The 6,898-nt window shown below is 33.0% G+C and overlaps 1 long non-coding RNA gene and 1 other non-coding gene across 2 annotated transcripts; both read right to left on the bottom strand.

The window, feature by feature from the left end:
- Window positions 1–759: 759 nt before the first annotated feature.
- LOC119571792 lies at window positions 760–3,619 on the bottom strand. The gene is made up of 8 exons (XR_005228647.1): window positions 3,523–3,619; window positions 3,310–3,355; window positions 3,024–3,128; window positions 2,811–2,856; window positions 2,557–2,616; window positions 2,346–2,375; window positions 1,597–1,652; window positions 760–1,423 (listed from the first exon to the last, which is right to left on the bottom strand). It is a non-coding gene; the product is annotated as an uncharacterized LOC119571792 (long non-coding RNA).
- Window positions 3,416–3,489, bottom strand: LOC119571793. Its single transcript, XR_005228648.1, has one exon. It is a non-coding gene; the product is annotated as a small nucleolar RNA SNORD34 (small nucleolar RNA).
- Window positions 3,620–6,898: the final 3,279 nt, after the last annotated feature.

Below are 6,898 nucleotides of genomic sequence, written 5' to 3'. Positions count from 1 at the left end.
GCACAGCAGTGTGGTGTGTATAAACAATACAGGTTGCAGAGTAGTAGGGACTTCTCAAATATGGAAACTTCCAAGGTCTTGCTTCTAATTAAAAAATGTTCCCCCCCCACTTAACTTTTTTTTCAATACTTTGTATGTCCGTACAAACTTTATATACTTTGTAATGACCGTGATGCAATTTGAACAATGTATTCGTGTCGAGATCTTTCGGGACGCTACATTTTGGCCTATTATATATGGCAGCCATAATCAAGGGTGGAGGGGATAACGGTAATAGGATAAGACGTGAAAGGGTCTGCAAGAGTTTAAAGAAAAATCCTACTGTCACCAAGGTATGATCTCAACAGGAGTCAGACATGACACCAAGGAACTTGCCCAAAGGGCAGAATTGGATGGGAACATCAAATGGGAAGAGGGGAGGTACATTACAATAAGAAAGAGGTCACTTGCCACGAATTTATCGATATGAGAAATATACAAGCATTTCTGACTCCAGCATTTCCAGATTAATTGGCATTGTGCTGGAAGGTCTTTCAACCGACTCCATATCAGGAATTCCAAGTTCGTGATATATATTTCTACGGATATGACGGCAGCCCATCCAACATTCTCCGTCATTTTCTCTGATCATGCAACCAAAGTGTGACAAGGGTTATTTTAACAGGTCCTCAATGCATTGGAGGTACACTTCCTTGACTTTCAATTAGCTCAAGTTGATCACTACCAGACTTCGTATGAGAGTAGGAAAGAAAAACGCTATTTTTATTTTCCATTTTATTTCTCGCCAAGAAAAGGGGGTACAACACGCAGAAGCATGCACTAAAATTAATATCTATTGAAAACTTCAAAGAAAATTAATCCTTCCTGAAAAGGTCGGTATTAAATCTGACTAATTTTGAAGTTTCTAAAATCAAGTAAATTATTAGGCATTCAATTATATCAATCTACATCAGCGACTTTAAGGACCTGTATTACATTATTTCCTAAAAACAAGACAGAAAGGACCCAAGACCTATAACAATTGTTAAAAAAGTTACACCTAAGAACTAGAACATTCACTAAATCAGCTTCCACCTGAAAATGAAGGACTGTCCTGGACTTTGAACCGAGTGATGCAAAGAACTGCTCATCCTGTGAGGTTTAACTTTTCACAATTAAAATAAATGACAATTTACATTTGTTAATTTGCATAGAGGAAAAAAAAAAAAAAAAAAAAAAAAAAAAAAAAAAAAAAAAATTCTGAATAATTTAATGTCAAGAGCTAAATGATGTATAGGCATTAATTCTAGTCCTTAATTTTCTCCAACCAACCACTGAACACAGGACAGTCCCCAGAAGGTTTCCTGCTCGACTTGATGCTACTTACCTGCTACTTTTACCTCTTGTAAACCAGCTGCAGTAATGGTGTTCCAATAAAAAGTGCCTGAAAAATTAATGAACTTCATTAAATGGCCTCTCGGTCATGTTCAAATTTTTCATCTTAAATTTTGGATCAGTCAGGAGTCTCTCCACTATTATTTCAGACTTATCAGCAATAGCATCACTTCAGAGAAATTATTGGCCAAATTGCTAGGACTCCCAAAGATATGCACGTACCTTATTCCCTCCGGCCTTTGCTGTTTAGAGAGCAATGTAGATATCACAGCCTTCACCTAAAAAAAAAAAAAATATATACAAGTTCCCTTTCACATTTAATATAAACCACAAAAAATTCTCATGTATACTTAAAACCAATCATCTTTTTTCATACATCACATTCAACAAACTGAAAATGAGAAAACTATTTAATAAATTATTTCAGTAAAGCAAATATTTAAATTTCTGTATATCCAGAGCCCAGGATGATCCAGGCAATCTATACATATTCATTTTCAGATGTAATTACGAAGTTTCATGGTTATTTTTAAGAACCAGTTAGTAGCCAAGACACCATCTTAAAGCACTGCAGAGGACCAAGTATTTACATCTAGCACGATTGTACACAAGATTAAAAACTATAAACATTTTCTTGTACAAGTCAATTTGACCATTGAATAATTAAATAAAATGAAGCAAGCAAAACTGATAACTTTCGTATTTCTTCAAAAACAGCTATGATACCTATCAAAATTATGAATGTTTAAAATTTCTAAAAAAAAAAAAAAGTCACTGGTCTTGCCAATTATCTTCAAAACCTCTAATATATGAATGAACAAGACATTGGACTATGTAGAATTACTTTGTGAAAGAATCTAATGCCATGTAAGTTTGTCTCTGAACACATCCATTTAATGCGCAATTCAGGATAAAATTGGGTAAAAAAGGCGCTTATAATTAAAATGAACAGTAATTTTATTTGTGCTTACCCCAGAAACAGAAATCACGGCAGAACAAATCTAAAAAATAAAAATAATAATAATTAGCAACATATCAACTACATTCAACTAGATGGATTAATTGGTTTGGTCAGTTCGCCCTAGTTTGACATCAAAATTATTTCAGATGCAATTGATTTCAGATACCTATGAATCATCATTCATAACAAGTGCTAAAAAGTCCTTTGTAATAGTAACATACCGTTATTTGTCCTTAAAATCAAGTGGCCCATTTCCAGTCCATTATTAGAATCAAATATCCCTGTAAACAAAGTGCAATTAGCATGTGTATATATTAACCCAGTTCTTTTTCTAAATGTCCTTGATATCAGATATATTGCTTTTCATGAGCATCAAACAATGTAGGTAAGGGGTTAAAAAACTCATCATTAAACCACAATCTATACATTCAATACATTTATAGTCAATACTTCATAAACAGTGATCTATAGCTACCTTCAAATCTGCTGACTTTTCCCCACATTACAGTTCATCTTCAGCACTGAAAAATAAATCATTTATGAAACAATGCCAAATTGGAAACCTACTTTAATGCAAAACATTCCTCAGAACGCTATGGGATGTTTAGTGTCTTCACATGATCAGATAATTGGAATCATCAGTAAATACATTGATACTATATTTATATTTTCATCTGTGCTTACTCACCCCCATATTGGGATATTTGTCCTAAAACCAATCAGCCAACTTGCAGTGCATTATTAGAATCCAAAATTCCTGAAGCAGACTACAGGGAACCGAGATCGGACTAATCTGGTAAAAAAATATATATATATATATTAGCAAAACCCCACCACTGTTAGTTTGGAAGGATGTAGTAGTTTTCTCAGTTCGCCCTAGTTTTGGCATCAAAATTTTTCAGATGCAATTGATTTCAGATACCTATGAATCATCATTTATAACTAGTAAAAAGTCCTTTACAATACAAACTTACCTTTGCCCTAAAATCAGAACTTGCAGTACATCAGTCTTTACAAAACCTGTAAATATGTTTAATTAATATTCTACCTATATCAGGTAAATTTACTTAACAATTCCCTTAACATCAGAGATAATTGCTTTTCACAAATTTTCAAACAATGTAGGTAAGGTATATGAATCATCATCAACATCAATTTTCAAATAACATTTTTAGTCAGATTCTTACCAGAAGTTTTTGAAGGTTCCTACATCCCAAAGAAAAAGCACCATCTGAAATAATGTATTCATAAGCATACAAACACTTCTTCCAATCTAGAGTGCATTTCACTATTGATATATACAAAGTCTACTTCCCTCCCAGGGTGTACTATAACTGGCAGGAGTGAAATGCACCTGATTATCATCTCAATTTATGGTAATAGATTTTGTTTAACAGTTTAGCTACATTTTTTTTTTTATACCCCAATTAATTCCTTTTTTAATTTTCCCATTGTTGTAAAGGAATATTACTTTTTAAAGATTACTTAAATACCAGTTTCAAATTAATAAACTTTAACTATGCATGCGAGTAAAAAATGTTGCATTAAAATTAGCAGATATAAAAGTAGCTGTAATGTCATCTCCCTAGTGATAAGTATGTACACCAAATTTTCAGCTGAAGTGATGAATCGTTTAAATGAATCCCAAAAAAAGCCAAAATTTTTTCCAAATGGCAGTGTACAGACTGACAATGATTCTTGCGGAATACATTTGAAATGGCCGGGTGCCCAAAGCTGCAAAAGGGCAGCTCATAAATCCTTGCAGTTCCCCTCTTTGGAAAAAGCCGTCTTTTTTAAAGTAGCAACTTTTATTGGGGTCACCATTAGAGACAGAATCAAATAAAAAAAAACCCTTTACAAAACGTGTCAGCTTTTAGTTGCTTATTTTGTGCATGAACCCCAAAACAGAGGGGGTTTACACACAAAAAACGCTGATCCCAACTTTTCGTGCCCTTTCCCAAATTTTTAAATTTGCTTTAAATGGGTTAACTGCTATGAGAACTTTGGGTCTAAACATAGAAAAAACTATAAAAATATCCTACATTTCCCTTTAATGGAGCCAGTAAGGAAAATTACTTTTGCTAAAGATTCCATTATTTCAGAAATTTCAAAAGTAATGAAAATCTTGCTATCTAGTTGAAAATGGAAAAAAGGTGAAAGAGTATAAACTTTACCTACAAAATTTGTTTTTTACCCCACTAAAAAATATAAATTCTATTGTCAGTTAATCTATCAGTCTAGACTAGTAATGTGCCTATGTGCTAATAAAACGGTTTCACACCCAGTTTGAATGACACTTAAAAAAATTTTTGAAAGGGTTTATATAAAAAATTTCCTTTAAAATTTTTAGTAGCTTACCACCAAAAAAAGAAAAATACAGCGGGGAAACAAATCTGGTAAGGGGGGAAATGAATGGATTAGCAAAATAATCTAACACAGTTTAGAAGGATCATTATTTTATCAGTTCCCCTAGTTTTTCACAAATTATTTCAGATGCAATTGATTTAGATACCTATGAATCATCATCTAGAAAGTGGGGGGGGAAAAGTCCTATTTAGTGCCAATTTCCCTTTTTTCCCTTTAACCCAAACCCATGTTTGCAGTGTGCCCTTTTTTACCAGCCAAAAAACCCGTAAACAAATTTCAACAATTTCTATCCCTGACAAGCAATGTCCGCAAATAATTTGGTAATCGAATTTTGCTTTTCCAATTTTTCAAACAATTTGGGAAGGGATAAAAGAAAAATTTACACCAAATCAAAAAATTCTTATACTGTAGTCAAAATCTTACCAAATTTTGATTTTCCCTTAATTTTCCAGGAAATGATAAACCCAAATTCTTGAATTTTTGAGCACAAATTCCAAAGTGCATTCTTCATCTTTTTTTCCCGAAAACAGGATCTGTGCAGTTTCATCCTTTTAGGGGAATAAGGAGCCCTGAGTTTCCCCTTTTTAAAAGAATTTCTCCCTGGATTCTACATATACATGCGGTTACCAAAATTTTAGATCATCTTCACTGTAAAATAGAAAGTGTGAATCAATGCCAAAAATAATGCACTTATTTTCAAAAACTTCCTCAGAAAGCTAGGGTTTTAAAGGGGCTTTATATAGTCAGATTTTTGTAGCATCATAAAAACAGTACTATTTCTTTTTTAGTTCTTACTCACCAAAGGAATTACAGAACCAAATTTGGGTTAAAAAAAAAGGGGGAAGATTACAAATTTTTACTGTACTAGTTCAAGGACAATGAAGTTTGACAGTTCGCCCAGTTTTTTACATCAAATAATTTCAGTGCATTAATTTTTAGATTTCCTAGAATCTCATTTTTTAAAAAGTGGGAAAGGGCGTTTTTTAGTACTAACTTCCATTGTTTTTAATTTGTTCCCGCCCGGTCACCCGGGTCACGTTTAACGTATAGCAAAAGCTCTTTTGGGTTTACGCCGCGGACCCGTGGCCACTGCTGGCCGTTTCCAGATATCACCCGAGTTTTTAAATTTCTCAGTTTTTTCAACGGGAAATAATGGGTTAAAAAACAACTGCATATAGACGTTACAAGCCCAAAACCCGTAAACGAATTTCAATAAATTTTTCTTCCTGATGCATTTTCTAGACCATCATCTATCAGAATGTTTTTTTATATTTTTCAAACAAGTAGGTAAGGATAAGAATTCATTACAGCACAATCACAAATTCATTTACTTCGAAGTCTTTCCCAATTTAAGATTCCAATCTTCTGGAGGAAAAAAATGAAAAAAAGAACCTTTAATACAAAGACAAAATAAAGGTTTTTTACAGAAGCTTTACCTTAAAAAACCCAGGTAGATGTAGAAAAGGGATGAAAGAGAATGAATCTTCACAAAAAAGTCATGTATTTGACTGGTTTTGGGTTGTTGTCAGAAATCATGAAAATACATTCTATAATTTTTTTTCATATTTCAGACAATTGAGAGTATAAATCAAGCGGTACTTTTCAACTTTGACAAAGCTATCGTCTTAAATGGTGAAATTTTCCACTATTTTGAAGTACCCAAGCTTTTCAAGATCCCACGAAAGATACAAAAGTAAAAGATATCCAATTGAATGATACAATCCAAAAATTTTTTTTTTGAACATTGAAGTATGGTGGTTTTGGGTGTGGTGTGTGTGTGTGTGTGTGTGGTGGTGTGGGGTGTGTGTGTGTGTTTTGTTTTTGTGTGTGATATTATATATATAATATATATTATAATATATATTATAATATATATATAATATTTTTATTATAATTTTCAGTCTTCCTTACCACAAAAACCTGGGAAAAAACTATTTAAAATTTCCAGGAAGTAGTTTTCAGCTCACCCCCATATTCAAAAATTTTTTTTAATATAGAAGATGCCCTTTAAATTTTTTAATTTTCTTGGGGAAGAGGGGCCCTCCCCTTGCACCAGTGATGAAACCTTTTTTTTTAAAATTTTTTGGGGTTTTTAAATCCTTATGTAGCCTGTATTAATTCTGAGCTAATTTAAAAGCAGGAGAGTTATGTAGGGGGCAGGGGGGGGGAAAGACTAAGAAGGGCCCTTCAAGTTTT

Source organism: Penaeus monodon, unplaced genomic scaffold, assembly GCF_015228065.2.
Source record: "Penaeus monodon isolate SGIC_2016 unplaced genomic scaffold, NSTDA_Pmon_1 PmonScaffold_8016, whole genome shotgun sequence".
NCBI classification, from domain to species: Eukaryota; Metazoa; Arthropoda; class Malacostraca; order Decapoda; family Penaeidae; genus Penaeus; species Penaeus monodon.
This window is presented reverse-complemented; position numbering and strand designations above follow the sequence as displayed.